The 15,716-nt window shown below is 39.5% G+C and overlaps 9 non-coding genes across 9 annotated transcripts; all 9 read left to right on the top strand.

The window, feature by feature from the left end:
• The first annotated feature begins 437 nt into the window (after nt 1-437).
• On the top strand, nt 438-510 carry trnat-ugu (transfer RNA threonine (anticodon UGU)). The gene has a single exon. It is a non-coding gene; the product is annotated as a tRNA-Thr (tRNA).
• A 1,630-nt stretch (nt 511-2,140) lies between these two features.
• Nucleotides 2,141-2,213, top strand: trnat-ugu (transfer RNA threonine (anticodon UGU)). The gene has a single exon. It is a non-coding gene; the product is annotated as a tRNA-Thr (tRNA).
• Nucleotides 2,214-3,843: 1,630 nt separating this feature from the next.
• On the top strand, nt 3,844-3,916 carry trnat-ugu (transfer RNA threonine (anticodon UGU)). Its single transcript has one exon. It is a non-coding gene; the product is annotated as a tRNA-Thr (tRNA).
• A 1,631-nt stretch (nt 3,917-5,547) lies between these two features.
• On the top strand, nt 5,548-5,620 carry trnat-ugu (transfer RNA threonine (anticodon UGU)). Its single transcript has one exon. It is a non-coding gene; the product is annotated as a tRNA-Thr (tRNA).
• Nucleotides 5,621-7,251: 1,631 nt separating this feature from the next.
• Nucleotides 7,252-7,324, top strand: trnat-ugu (transfer RNA threonine (anticodon UGU)). Its single transcript has one exon. It is a non-coding gene; the product is annotated as a tRNA-Thr (tRNA).
• A 1,631-nt stretch (nt 7,325-8,955) lies between these two features.
• Nucleotides 8,956-9,028, top strand: trnat-ugu (transfer RNA threonine (anticodon UGU)). Its single transcript has one exon. It is a non-coding gene; the product is annotated as a tRNA-Thr (tRNA).
• Nucleotides 9,029-10,659: 1,631 nt separating this feature from the next.
• On the top strand, nt 10,660-10,732 carry trnat-ugu (transfer RNA threonine (anticodon UGU)). Its single transcript has one exon. It is a non-coding gene; the product is annotated as a tRNA-Thr (tRNA).
• Nucleotides 10,733-12,362: 1,630 nt separating this feature from the next.
• On the top strand, nt 12,363-12,436 carry trnat-ugu (transfer RNA threonine (anticodon UGU)). Its single transcript has one exon. It is a non-coding gene; the product is annotated as a tRNA-Thr (tRNA).
• Nucleotides 12,437-14,067: 1,631 nt separating this feature from the next.
• Nucleotides 14,068-14,140, top strand: trnat-ugu (transfer RNA threonine (anticodon UGU)). Its single transcript has one exon. It is a non-coding gene; the product is annotated as a tRNA-Thr (tRNA).
• Nucleotides 14,141-15,716: the final 1,576 nt, after the last annotated feature.

Below are 15,716 nucleotides of genomic sequence, written 5' to 3' on the forward strand. Positions count from 1 at the left end.
TTTGTGAAGCATGTATTGGTTGAAAAAAAGATTTGGATGTGGGGAGCTGTCCTCAGATAATCACATGGTATGCTTTCGCCGTAAAGCCTTTTTGAAATCTGACAACGCAGTTGGATTAACAAGAAGTTAAGCTTTTAAATGATATAAGACACTTGTATGTTCATGAATGTTTAATATTGTGATTTTGTCATTTGAATTTGGCGCTCTCCAATTTCACCGGATGTTGTCGGAAGAGGGTATTACTGTCCTGCCTGAGGGTCACATAGACCTGGGAGAGTTTGTCATTAAATGTACAACAAAGGATGACAAGGAATCTGCTTTTACTGCAGGAGCCAGACTGGGTAACCTGCATGTTTGGTTACTTAGGTGTGTCTCTTTTTTTACTCTCTGATGGGTGTGTTCTTTATAGCGTTCCAATTCTTCATACAGAGGTGTATGGCTCCATAGCTCAGTGGTTAGAGCACTGGTCTTGTAAACCAGGGGTCGTGAGTTCAATTCTCACTGGGGCCTTGGTTTTGACTCTACCCTCTGTGACATTCATCTGAAACTTTACACAGGGTGGGAGTTACCATTTCTCTCGCTCTATACAGCAGAAAGTTCAAAATGTGACAACAAACTGATGATATTGCCCTGCGCAAATAATTCTCTGCTGAACTACTACTGTAAGAGACATTGCCAAACAAACTGAGGATACGATTCCACGTTTTCCAATTCTGTCCTGGGCTTCCAATCATGACTAAAAAGAGCTGAAACTACAGACAGGAGTAGCAGAAGTCATGTAAACCAGTGATGCATGTTGAAGGAATAATATCATTAACTTAAACTTTTGCTTATATTGACTGTAACTCAGGAAAAACTTTTCAATTGTTGCGAGTTGCGTATATATTTTTGTCCAGTATAGTAAAGAATGGCTAATTCTGAGAAAGTATTAAAACTTCTTAGGGCTAGGGGGCAGTATCCTGAATTTCTGCCTGACTGACTTGCCCATAGTAAACTTCCTGTTACTCAGGCCCAGAAGCTAGGAAATGCATATAATTGGTAGAATTTGATAGAAAACACTTTGAAGTTTCTAAACTGTTAAAATAATGTCTGTGAGTATAACAGAATTGATATGGCAGGCGAAAAACCCAGAGGAAAATCCACCCAGAAATCCTTTGTTTTTGGAAGTAACAGGCCTTTCCAATGCAAGTCTATGGGCCTACATATAAAAATTCCTCCCAGATTGCAGTACCTATGGATTCCACTAGATGTCAACAGTCTTAGTTTTTCTACAGAGTTTCAGGCTTGTTTCTTGAAAAACGAACAAGTAATAGTCGTTTTTTCCAAGGGAGCTCAACAGGAAAGTAGGCTTTTGGTGCGCGTGAATGAGGGCGTGCTCTTTGTTATTTTCCTTTCCTATTGAACACCGTTCTTTCCGGCTGAAATATTATCGTTTATTTGCATGTTAGGGTACCTGCGGATTGAATAGAAACATTGTTTGACTTGTTTGGACGAAGTTTACCGGTAGCATTTTGGATTCCTTTGTATGCATGTTGAAGGAGTGGATTACTGAAATCAATGGCGCCAACTCAACTGACTTTTTTGGACATAAAGAAGGACTTTATCGAACAAATTGAACATTCGTTGCATAGCTGGGACCCTTGCGATTGCAAGCAGAGGAAGATCTTCAAAGGTGAGTGATTTATTGAATCGCTATTTGTGATTTTGTGAAGCATGTATTGGTTGAAAAAAAGATTTGGATGTGGGGAGCTGTCCTCAGATAATCACATGGTATGCTTTCGCCGTAAAGCCTTTTTGAAATCTGACAACGCAGTTGGATTAACAAGAAGTTAAGCTTTTAAATGATATAAGACACTTGTATGTTCATGAATGTTTAATATTGTGATTTTGTCATTTGAATTTGGCGCTCTCCAATTTCACCGGATGTTGTCGGAAGAGGGTATTACTGTCCTGCCTGAGGGTCACATAGACCTGGGAGAGTTTGTCATTAAATGTACAACAAAGGATGACAAGGAATCTGCTTTTACTGCAGGAGCCAGACTGGGTAACCTGCATGTTTGGTTACTTAGGTGTGTCTCTTTTTTTACTCTCTGATGGGTGTGTTCTTTATAGCGTTCCAATTCTTCATACAGAGGTGTATGGCTCCATAGCTCAGTGGTTAGAGCACTGGTCTTGTAAACCAGGGGTCGTGAGTTCAATTCTCACTGGGGCCTTGGTTTTGACTCTACCCTCTGTGACATTCATCTGAAACTTTACACAGGGTGGGAGTTACCATTTCTCTCGCTCTATACAGCAGAAAGTTCAAAATGTGACAACAAACTGATGATATTGCCCTGCGCAAATAATTCTCTGCTGAACTACTACTGTAAGAGACATTGCCAAACAAACTGAGGATACGATTCCACGTTTTCCAATTCTGTCCTGGGCTTCCAATCATGACTAAAAAGAGCTGAAACTACAGACAGGAGTAGCAGAAGTCATGTAAACCAGTGATGCATGTTGAAGGAATAATATCATTAACTTAAACTTTTGCTTATATTGACTGTAACTCAGGAAAAACTTTTCAATTGTTGCGAGTTGCGTATATATTTTTGTCCAGTATAGTAAAGAATGGCTAATTCTGAGAAAGTATTAAAACTTCTTAGGGCTAGGGGGCAGTATCCTGAATTTCTGCCTGACTGACTTGCCCATAGTAAACTTCCTGTTACTCAGGCCCAGAAGCTAGGAAATGCATATAATTGGTAGAATTTGATAGAAAACACTTTGAAGTTTCTAAACTGTTAAAATAATGTCTGTGAGTATAACAGAATTGATATGGCAGGCGAAAAACCCAGAGGAAAATCCACCCAGAAATCCTTTGTTTTTGGAAGTAACAGGCCTTTCCAATGCAAGTCTATGGGCCTACATATAAAAATTCCTCCCAGATTGCAGTACCTATGGATTCCACTAGATGTCAACAGTCTTAGTTTTTCTACAGAGTTTCAGGCTTGTTTCTTGAAAAACGAACAAGTAATAGTCGTTTTTTCCAAGGGAGCTCAACAGGAAAGTAGGCTTTTGGTGCGCGTGAATGAGGGCGTGCTCTTTGTTATTTTCCTTTCCTATTGAACACCGTTCTTTCCGGCTGAAATATTATCGTTTATTTACATGTTAGGGTACCTGCGGATTGAATAGAAACATTGTTTGACTTGTTTGGACGAAGTTTACCGGTAGCATTTTGGATTCCTTTGTATGCATGTTGAAGGAGTGGATTACTGAAATCAATGGCGCCAACTCAACTGACTTTTTTGGACATAAAGAAGGACTTTATCGAACAAATTGAATATTCGTTGCATAGCTGGGACCCTTGCGATTGCAAGCAGAGGAAGATCTTCAAAGGTGAGTGATTTATTGAATCGCTATTTGTGATTTTGTGAAGCATGTATTGGTTGAAAAAAAGATTTGGATGTGGGGAGCTGTCCTCAGATAATCACATGGTATGCTTTCGCCGTAAAGCCTTTTTGAAATCTGACAACGCAGTTGGATTAACAAGAAGTTAAGCTTTTAAATGATATAAGACACTTGTATGTTCATGAATGTTTAATATTGTGATTTTGTCATTTGAATTTGGCGCTCTCCAATTTCACCGGATGTTGTCGGAAGAGGGTATTACTGTCCTGCCTGAGGGTCACATAGACCTGGGAGAGTTTGTCATTAAATGTACAACAAAGGATGACAAGGAATCTGCTTTTACTGCAGGAGCCAGACTGGGTAACCTGCATGTTTGGTTACTTAGGTGTGTCTCTTTTTTTACTCTCTGATGGGTGTGTTCTTTATAGCGTTCCAATTCTTCATACAGAGGTGTATGGCTCCATAGCTCAGTGGTTAGAGCACTGGTCTTGTAAACCAGGGGTCGTGAGTTCAATTCTCACTGGGGCCTTGATTTTGACTCTACCCTCTGTGACATTCATCTGAAACTTTACACAGGGTGGGAGTTACCATTTCTCTCGCTCTATACAGCAGAAAGTTCAAAATGTGACAACAAACTGATGATATTGCCCTGCGCAAATAATTCTCTGCTGAACTACTACTGTAAGAGACATTGCCAAACAAACTGAGGATACGATTCCACGTTTTCCAATTCTGTCCTGGGCTTCCAATCATGACTAAAAAGAGCTGAAACTACAGACAGGAGTAGCAGAAGTCATGTAAACCAGTGATGCATGTTGAAGGAATAATATCATTAACTTAAACTTTTGCTTATATTGACTGTAACTCAGGAAAAACTTTTCAATTGTTGCGAGTTGCGTATATATTTTTGTCCAGTATAGTAAAGAATGGCTAATTCTGAGAAAGTATTAAAACTTCTTAGGGCTAGGGGGCAGTATCCTGAATTTCTGCCTGACTGACTTGCCCATAGTAAACTTCCTGTTACTCAGGCCCAGAAGCTAGGAAATGCATATAATTGGTAGAATTTGATAGAAAACACTTTGAAGTTTCTAAACTGTTAAAATAATGTCTGTGAGTATAACAGAATTGATATGGCAGGCGAAAAACCCAGAGGAAAATCCACCCAGAAATCCTTTGTTTTTGGAAGTAACAGGCCTTTCCAATGCAAGTCTATGGGCCTACATATAAAAATTCCTCCCAGATTGCAGTACCTATGGATTCCACTAGATGTCAACAGTCTTAGTTTTTCTACAGAGTTTCAGGCTTGTTTCTTGAAAAACGAACAAGTAATAGTCGTTTTTTCCAAGGGAGCTCAACAGGAAAGTAGGCTTTTGGTGCGCTGTGAATGAGGGCGTGCTCTTTGTTATTTTCCTTTCCTATTGAACACCGTTCTTTCCGGCTGAAATATTATCGTTTATTTACATGTTAGGGTACCTGCGGATTGAATAGAAACATTGTTTGACTTGTTTGGACGAAGTTTACCGGTAGCATTTTGGATTCCTTTGTATGCATGTTGAAGGAGTGGATTACTGAAATCAATGGCGCCAACTCAACTGACTTTTTTGGACATAAAGAAGGACTTTATCGAACAAATTGAATATTCGTTGCATAGCTGGGACCCTTGCGATTGCAAGCAGAGGAAGATCTTCAAAGGTGAGTGATTTATTGAATCGCTATTTGTGATTTTGTGAAGCATGTATTGGTTGAAAAAAAGATTTGGATGTGGGGAGCTGTCCTCAGATAATCACATGGTATGCTTTCGCCGTAAAGCCTTTTTGAAATCTGACAACGCAGTTGGATTAACAAGAAGTTAAGCTTTTAAATGATATAAGACACTTGTATGTTCATGAATGTTTAATATTGTGATTTTGTCATTTGAATTTGGCGCTCTCCAATTTCACCGGATGTTGTCGGAAGAGGGTATTACTGTCCTGCCTGAGGGTCACATAGACCTGGGAGAGTTTGTCATTAAATGTACAACAAAGGATGACAAGGAATCTGCTTTTACTGCAGGAGCCAGACTGGGTAACCTGCATGTTTGGTTACTTAGGTGTGTCTCTTTTTTTACTCTCTGATGGGTGTGTTCTTTATAGCGTTCCAATTCTTCATACAGAGGTGTATGGCTCCATAGCTCAGTGGTTAGAGCACTGGTCTTGTAAACCAGGGGTCGTGAGTTCAATTCTCACTGGGGCCTTGATTTTGACTCTACCCTCTGTGACATTCATCTGAAACTTTACACAGGGTGGGAGTTACCATTTCTCTCGCTCTATACAGCAGAAAGTTCAAAATGTGACAACAAACTGATGATATTGCCCTGCGCAAATAATTCTCTGCTGAACTACTACTGTAAGAGACATTGCCAAACAAACTGAGGATACGATTCCACGTTTTCCAATTCTGTCCTGGGCTTCCAATCATGACTAAAAAGAGCTGAAACTACAGACAGGAGTAGCAGAAGTCATGTAAACCAGTGATGCATGTTGAAGGAATAATATCATTAACTTAAACTTTTGCTTATATTGACTGTAACTCAGGAAAAACTTTTCAATTGTTGCGAGTTGCGTATATATTTTTGTCCAGTATAGTAAAGAATGGCTAATTCTGAGAAAGTATTAAAACTTCTTAGGGCTAGGGGGCAGTATCCTGAATTTCTGCCTGACTGACTTGCCCATAGTAAACTTCCTGTTACTCAGGCCCAGAAGCTAGGAAATGCATATAATTGGTAGAATTTGATAGAAAACACTTTGAAGTTTCTAAACTGTTAAAATAATGTCTGTGAGTATAACAGAATTGATATGGCAGGCGAAAAACCCAGAGGAAAATCCACCCAGAAATCCTTTGTTTTTGGAAGTAACAGGCCTTTCCAATGCAAGTCTATGGGCCTACATATAAAAATTCCTCCCAGATTGCAGTACCTATGGATTCCACTAGATGTCAACAGTCTTAGTTTTTCTACAGAGTTTCAGGCTTGTTTCTTGAAAAACGAACAAGTAATAGTCGTTTTTTCCAAGGGAGCTCAACAGGAAAGTAGGCTTTTGGTGCGCTGTGAATGAGGGCGTGCTCTTTGTTATTTTCCTTTCCTATTGAACACCGTTCTTTCCGGCTGAAATATTATCGTTTATTTACATGTTAGGGTACCTGCGGATTGAATAGAAACATTGTTTGACTTGTTTGGACGAAGTTTACCGGTAGCATTTTGGATTCCTTTGTATGCATGTTGAAGGAGTGGATTACTGAAATCAATGGCGCCAACTCAACTGACTTTTTTGGACATAAAGAAGGACTTTATCGAACAAATTGAATATTCGTTGCATAGCTGGGACCCTTGCGATTGCAAGCAGAGGAAGATCTTCAAAGGTGAGTGATTTATTGAATCGCTATTTGTGATTTTGTGAAGCATGTATTGGTTGAAAAAAAGATTTGGATGTGGGGAGCTGTCCTCAGATAATCACATGGTATGCTTTCGCCGTAAAGCCTTTTTGAAATCTGACAACGCAGTTGGATTAACAAGAAGTTAAGCTTTTAAATGATATAAGACACTTGTATGTTCATGAATGTTTAATATTGTGATTTTGTCATTTGAATTTGGCGCTCTCCAATTTCACCGGATGTTGTCGGAAGAGGGTATTACTGTCCTGCCTGAGGGTCACATAGACCTGGGAGAGTTTGTCATTAAATGTACAACAAAGGATGACAAGGAATCTGCTTTTACTGCAGGAGCCAGACTGGGTAACCTGCATGTTTGGTTACTTAGGTGTGTCTCTTTTTTTACTCTCTGATGGGTGTGTTCTTTATAGCGTTCCAATTCTTCATACAGAGGTGTATGGCTCCATAGCTCAGTGGTTAGAGCACTGGTCTTGTAAACCAGGGGTCGTGAGTTCAATTCTCACTGGGGCCTTGATTTTGACTCTACCCTCTGTGACATTCATCTGAAACTTTACACAGGGTGGGAGTTACCATTTCTCTCGCTCTATACAGCAGAAAGTTCAAAATGTGACAACAAACTGATGATATTGCCCTGCGCAAATAATTCTCTGCTGAACTACTACTGTAAGAGACATTGCCAAACAAACTGAGGATACGATTCCACGTTTTCCAATTCTGTCCTGGGCTGCCAATCATGACTAAAAAGAGCTGAAACTACAGACAGGAGTAGCAGAAGTCATGTAAACCAGTGATGCATGTTGAAGGAATAATATCATTAACTTAAACTTTTGCTTATATTGACTGTAACTCAGGAAAAACTTTTCAATTGTTGCGAGTTGCGTATATATTTTTGTCCAGTATAGTAAAGAATGGCTAATTCTGAGAAAGTATTAAAACTTCTTAGGGCTAGGGGGCAGTATCCTGAATTTCTGCCTGACTGACTTGCCCATAGTAAACTTCCTGTTACTCAGGCCCAGAAGCTAGGAAATGCATATAATTGGTAGAATTTGATAGAAAACACTTTGAAGTTTCTAAACTGTTAAAATAATGTCTGTGAGTATAACAGAATTGATATGGCAGGCGAAAAACCCAGAGGAAAATCCACCCAGAAATCCTTTGTTTTTGGAAGTAACAGGCCTTTCCAATGCAAGTCTATGGGCCTACATATAAAAATTCCTCCCAGATTGCAGTACCTATGGATTCCACTAGATGTCAACAGTCTTAGTTTTTCTACAGAGTTTCAGGCTTGTTTCTTGAAAAACGAACAAGTAATAGTCGTTTTTTCCAAGGGAGCTCAACAGGAAAGTAGGCTTTTGGTGCGCGTGAATGAGGGCGTGCTCTTTGTTATTTTCCTTTCCTATTGAACACCGTTCTTTCCGGCTGAAATATTATCGTTTATTTACATGTTAGGGTACCTGCGGATTGAATAGAAACATTGTTTGACTTGTTTGGACGAAGTTTACCGGTAGCATTTTGGATTCCTTTGTATGCATGTTGAAGGAGTGGATTACTGAAATCAATGGCGCCAACTCAACTGACTTTTTTGGACATAAAGAAGGACTTTATCGAACAAACTGAATATTCGTTGCATAGCTGGGACCCTTGCGATTGCAAGCAGAGGAAGATCTTCAAAGGTGAGTGATTTATTGAATCGCTATTTGTGATTTTGTGAAGCATGTATTGGTTGAAAAAAAGATTTGGATGTGGGGAGCTGTCCTCAGATAATCACATGGTATGCTTTCGCCGTAAAGCCTTTTTGAAATCTGACAACGCAGTTGGATTAACAAGAAGTTAAGCTTTTAAATGATATAAGACACTTTGTATGTTCATGAATGTTTAATATTGTGATTTTGTCATTTGAATTTGGCGCTCTCCAATTTCACCGGATGTTGTCGGAAGAGGGTATTACTGTCCTGCCTGAGGGTCACATAGACCTGGGAGAGTTTGTCATTAAATGTACAACAAAGGATGACAAGGAATCTGCTTTTACTGCAGGAGCCAGACTGGGTAACCTGCATGTTTGGTTACTTAGGTGTGTCTCTTTTTTTACTCTCTGATGGGTGTGTTCTTTATAGCGTTCCAATTCTTCATACAGAGGTGTATGGCTCCATAGCTCAGTGGTTAGAGCACTGGTCTTGTAAACCAGGGGTCGTGAGTTCAATTCTCACTGGGGCCTTGATTTTGACTCTACCCTCTGTGACATTCATCTGAAACTTTACACAGGGTGGGAGTTACCATTTCTCTCGCTCTATACAGCAGAAAGTTCAAAATGTGACAACAAACTGATGATATTGCCCTGCGCAAATAATTCTCTGCTGAACTACTACTGTAAGAGACATTGCCAAACAAACTGAGGATACGATTCCACGTTTTCCAATTCTGTCCTGGGCTGCCAATCATGACTAAAAAGAGCTGAAACTACAGACAGGAGTAGCAGAAGTCATGTAAACCAGTGATGCATGTTGAAGGAATAATATCATTAACTTAAACTTTTGCTTATATTGACTGTAACTCAGGAAAAACTTTTCAATTGTTGCGAGTTGCGTATATATTTTTGTCCAGTATAGTAAAGAATGGCTAATTCTGAGAAAGTATTAAAACTTCTTAGGGCTAGGGGGCAGTATCCTGAATTTCTGCCTGACTGACTTGCCCATAGTAAACTTCCTGTTACTCAGGCCCAGAAGCTAGGAAATGCATATAATTGGTAGAATTTGATAGAAAACACTTTGAAGTTTCTAAACTGTTAAAATAATGTCTGTGAGTATAACAGAATTGATATGGCAGGCGAAAAACCCAGAGGAAAATCCACCCAGAAATCCTTTGTTTTTGGAAGTAACAGGCCTTTCCAATGCAAGTCTATGGGCCTACATATAAAAATTCCTCCCAGATTGCAGTACCTATGGATTCCACTAGATGTCAACAGTCTTAGTTTTTCTACAGAGTTTCAGGCTTGTTTCTTGAAAAACGAACAAGTAATAGTCGTTTTTTCCAAGGGAGCTCAACAGGAAAGTAGGCTTTTGGTGCGCTGTGAATGAGGGCGTGCTCTTTGTTATTTTCCTTTCCTATTGAACACCGTTCTTTCCGGCTGAAATATTATCGTTTATTTACATGTTAGGGTACCTGCGGATTGAATAGAAACATTGTTTGACTTGTTTGGACGAAGTTTACCGGTAGCATTTTGGATTCCTTTGTATGCATGTTGAAGGAGTGGATTACTGAAATCAATGGCGCCAACTCAACTGACTTTTTTGGACATAAAGAAGGACTTTATCGAACAAACTGAATATTCGTTGCATAGCTGGGACCCTTGCGATTGCAAGCAGAGGAAGATCTTCAAAGGTGAGTGATTTATTGAATCGCTATTTGTGATTTTGTGAAGCATGTATTGGTTGAAAAAAAGATTTGGATGTGGGGAGCTGTCCTCAGATAATCACATGGTATGCTTTCGCCGTAAAGCCTTTTTGAAATCTGACAACGCAGTTGGATTAACAAGAAGTTAAGCTTTTAAATGATATAAGACACTTGTATGTTCATGAATGTTTAATATTGTGATTTTGTCATTTGAATTTGGCGCTCTCCAATTTCACCGGATGTTGTCGGAAGAGGGTATTACTGTCCTGCCTGAGGGTCACATAGACCTGGGAGAGTTTGTCATTAAATGTACAACAAAGGATGACAAGGAATCTGCTTTTACTGCAGGAGCCAGACTGGGTAACCTGCATGTTTGGTTACTTAGGTGTGTCTCTTTTTTTACTCTCTGATGGGTGTGTTCTTTATAGCGTTCCAATTCTTCATACAGAGTTGTATGGCTCCATAGCTCAGTGGTTAGAGCACTGGTCTTGTAAACCAGGGGTTGTGAGTTCAATTCTCACTGGGGTCTTGGTTTTGACTCTACCCTCTGTGACATTCATCTGAAACTTTACACAGGGTGGGAGTTACCATTTCTCTCGCTCTATACAGCAGAAAGTTCAAAATGTGACAACAAACTGATGATATTGCCCTGCGCAAATAATTCTCTGCTGAACTACTACTGTAAGAGACATTGCCAAACAAACTGAGGATACGATTCCACGTTTTCCAATTCTGTCCTGGGCTTCCAATCATGACTAAAAAGAGCTGAAACTACAGACAGGAGTAGCAGAAGTCATGTAAACCAGTGATGCATGTTGAAGGAATAATATCATTAACTTAAACTTTTGCTTATATTGACTGTAACTCAGGAAAAACTTTTCAATTGTTGCGAGTTGCGTATATATTTTTGTCCAGTATAGTAAAGAATGGCTAATTCTGAGAAAGTATTAAAACTTCTTAGGGCTAGGGGGCAGTATCCTGAATTTCTGCCTGACTGACTTGCCCATAGTAAACTTCCTGTTACTCAGGCCCAGAAGCTAGGAAATGCATATAATTGGTAGAATTTGATAGAAAACACTTTGAAGTTTCTAAACTGTTAAAATAATGTCTGTGAGTATAACAGAATTGATATGGCAGGCGAAAAACCCAGAGGAAAATCCACCCAGAAATCCTTTGTTTTTGGAAGTAACAGGCCTTTCCAATGCAAGTCTATGGGCCTACATATAAAAATTCCTCCCAGATTGCAGTACCTATGGATTCCACTAGATGTCAACAGTCTTAGTTTTTCTACAGAGTTTCAGGCTTGTTTCTTGAAAAACGAACAAGTAATAGTCGTTTTTTCCAAGGGAGCTCAACAGGAAAGTAGGCTTTTGGTGCGCGTGAATGAGGGCGTGCTCTTTGTTATTTTCCTTTCCTATTGAACACCGTTCTTTCCGGCTGAAATATTATCGTTTATTTACATGTTAGGGTACCTGCGGATTGAATAGAAACATTGTTTGACTTGTTTGGACGAAGTTTACCGGTAGCATTTTGGATTCCTTTGTATGCATGTTGAAGGAGTGGATTACTGAAATCAATGGCGCCAACTCAACTGACTTTTTTGGACATAAAGAAGGACTTTATCGAACAAATTGAATATTCGTTGCATAGCTGGGACCCTTGCGATTGCAAGCAGAGGAAGATCTTCAAAGGTGAGTGATTTATTGAATCGCTATTTGTGATTTTGTGAAGCATGTATTGGTTGAAAAAAAGATTTGGATGTGGGGAGCTGTCCTCAGATAATCACATGGTATGCTTTCGCCGTAAAGCCTTTTTGAAATCTGACAACGCAGTTGGATTAACAAGAAGTTAAGCTTTTAAATGATATAAGACACTTGTATGTTCATGAATGTTTAATATTGTGATTTTGTCATTTGAATTTGGCGCTCTCCAATTTCACCGGATGTTGTCGGAAGAGGGTATTACTGTCCTGCCTGAGGGTCACATAGACCTGGGAGAGTTTGTCATTAAATGTACAACAAAGGATGACAAGGAATCTGCTTTTACTGCAGGAGCCAGACTGGGTAACCTGCATGTTTGGTTACTTAGGTGTGTCTCTTTTTTTACTCTCTGATGGGTGTGTTCTTTATAGCGTTCCAATTCTTCATACAGAGGTGTATGGCTCCATAGCTCAGTGGTTAGAGCACTGGTCTTGTAAACCAGGGGTTGTGAGTTCAATTCTCACTGAGGGCCTTGATTTTGACTCTACCCTCTGTGACATTCATCTGAAACTTTACACAGGGTGGGAGTTACCATTTCTCTCGCTCTATACAGCAGAAAGTTCAAAATGTGACAACAAACTGATGATATTGCCCTGCGCAAATAATTCTCTGCTGAACTACTACTGTAAGAGACATTGCCAAACAAACTGAGGATACGATTCCACGTTTTCCAATTCTGTCCTGGGCTGCCAATCATGACTAAAAAGAGCTGAAACTACAGACAGGAGTAGCAGAAGTCATGTAAACCAGTGATGCATGTTGAAGGAATAATATCATTAACTTAAACTTTTGCTTATATTGACTGTAACTCAGGAAAAACTTTTCAATTGTTGCGAGTTGCGTATATATTTTTGTCCAGTATAGTAAAGAATGGCTAATTCTGAGAAAGTATTAAAACTTCTTAGGGCTAGGGGGCAGTATCCTGAATTTCTGCCTGACTGACTTGCCCATAGTAAACTTCCTGTTACTCAGGCCCAGAAGCTAGGAAATGCATATAATTGGTAGAATTTGATAGAAAACACTTTGAAGTTTCTAAACTGTTAAAATAATGTCTGTGAGTATAACAGAATTGATATGGCAGGCGAAAAACCCAGAGGAAAATCCACCCAGAAATCCTTTGTTTTTGGAAGTAACAGGCCTTTCCAATGCAAGTCTATGGGCCTACATATAAAAATTCCTCCCAGATTGCAGTACCTATGGATTCCACTAGATGTCAACAGTCTTAGTTTTTCTACAGAGTTTCAGGCTTGTTTCTTGAAAAACGAACAAGTAATAGTCGTTTTTTCCAAGGGAGCTCAACAGGAAAGTAGGCTTTTGGTGCGCGTGAATGAGGGCGTGCTCTTTGTTATTTTCCTTTCCTATTGAACACCGTTCTTTCCGGCTGAAATATTATCGTTTATTTACATGTTAGGGTACCTGCGGATTGAATAGAAACATTGTTTGACTTGTTTGGACGAAGTTTACCGGTAGCATTTTGGATTCCTTTGTATGCATGTTGAAGGAGTGGATTACTGAAATCAATGGCGCCAACTCAACTGACTTTTTTGGACATAAAGAAGGACTTTATCGAACAAACTGAATATTCGTTGCATAGCTGGGACCCTTGCGATTGCAAGCAGAGGAAGATCTTCAAAGGTGAGTGATTTATTGAATCGCTATTTGTGATTTTGTGAAGCATGTATTGGTTGAAAAAAAGATTTGGATGTGGGGAGCTGTCCTCAGATAATCACATGGTATGCTTTCGCCGTAAAGCCTTTTTGAAATCTGACAACGCAGTTGGATTAACAAGAAGTTAAGCTTTTAAATGATATAAGACACTTTGTATGTTCATGAATGTTTAATATTGTGATTTTGTCATTTGAATTTGGCGCTCTCCAATTTCACCGGATGTTGTCGGAAGAGGGTATTACTGTCCTGCCTGAGGGTCACATAGACCTGGGAGAGTTTGTCATTAAATGTACAACAAAGGATGACAAGGAATCTGCTTTTACTGCAGGAGCCAGACTGGGTAACCTGCATGTTTGGTTACTTAGGTGTGTCTCTTTTTTTACTCTCTGATGGGTGTGTTCTTTATAGCGTTCCAATTCTTCATACAGAGGTGTATGGCTCCATAGCTCAGTGGTTAGAGCACTGGTCTTGTAAACCAGGGGTTGTGAGTTCAATTCTCACTGAGGCCTTGATTTTGACTCTACCCTCTGTGACATTCATCTGAAACTTTACACAGGGTGGGAGTTACCATTTCTCTCGCTCTATACAGCAGAAAGTTCAAAATGTGACAACAAACTGATGATATTGCCCTGCGCAAATAATTCTCTGCTGAACTACTACTGTAAGAGACATTGCCAAACAAACTGAGGATACGATTCCACGTTTTCCAATTCTGTCCTGGGCTGCCAATCATGACTAAAAAGAGCTGAAACTACAGACAGGAGTAGCAGAAGTCATGTAAACCAGTGATGCATGTTGAAGGAATAATATCATTAACTTAAACTTTTGCTTATATTGACTGTAACTCAGGAAAAACTTTTCAATTGTTGCGAGTTGCGTATATATTTTTGTCCAGTATAGTAAAGAATGGCTAATTCTGAGAAAGTATTAAAACTTCTTAGGGCTAGGGGGCAGTATCCTGAATTTCTGCCTGACTGACTTGCCCATAGTAAACTTCCTGTTACTCAGGCCCAGAAGCTAGGAAATGCATATAATTGGTAGAATTTGATAGAAAACACTTTGAAGTTTCTAAACTGTTAAAATAATGTCTGTGAGTATAACAGAATTGATATGGCAGGCGAAAAACCCAGAGGAAAATCCACCCAGAAATCCTTTGTTTTTGGAAGTAACAGGCCTTTCCAATGCAAGTCTATGGGCCTACATATAAAAATTCCTCCCAGATTGCAGTACCTATGGATTCCACTAGATGTCAACAGTCTTAGTTTTTCTACAGAGTTTCAGGCTTGTTTCTTGAAAAACGAACAAGTAATAGTCGTTTTTTCCAAGGGAGCTCAACAGGAAAGTAGGCTTTTGGTGCGCGTGAATGAGGGCGTGCTCTTTGTTATTTTCCTTTCCTATTGAACACCGTTCTTTCCGGCTGAAATATTATCGTTTATTTACATGTTAGGGTACCTGCGGATTGAATAGAAACATTGTTTGACTTGTTTGGACGAAGTTTACCGGTAGCATTTTGGATTCCTTTGTATGCATGTTGAAGGAGTGGATTACTGAAATCAATGGCGCCAACTCAACTGACTTTTTTGGACATAAAGAAGGACTTTATCGAACAAACTGAATATTCGTTGCATAGCTGGGACCCTTGCGATTGCAAGCAGAGGAAGATCTTCAAAGGTGAGTGATTTATTGAATCGCTATTTGTGATTTTGTGAAGCATGTATTGGTTGAAAAAAAGATTTGGATGTGGGGAGCTGTCCTCAGATAATCACATGGTATGCTTTCGCCGTAAAGCCTTTTTGAAATCTGACAACGCAGTTGGATTAACAAGAAGTTAAGCTTTTAAATGATATAAGACACTTTGTATGTTCATGAATGTTTAATATTGTGATTTTGTCATTTGAATTTGGCGCTCTCCAATTTCACCGGATGTTGTCGGAAGAGGGTATTACTGTCCTGCCTGAGGGTCACATAGACCTGGGAGAGTTTGTCATTAAATGTACAACAAAGGATGACAAGGAATCTGCTTTTACTGCAGGAGCCAGACTGGGTAACCTGCATGTTTGGTTACTTAGGTGTGTCTCTTTTTTT

Source organism: Salmo trutta, chromosome 3 (genome assembly GCF_901001165.1).
Source record: "Salmo trutta chromosome 3, fSalTru1.1, whole genome shotgun sequence".
NCBI classification, from domain to species: Eukaryota; Metazoa; Chordata; class Actinopteri; order Salmoniformes; family Salmonidae; genus Salmo; species Salmo trutta.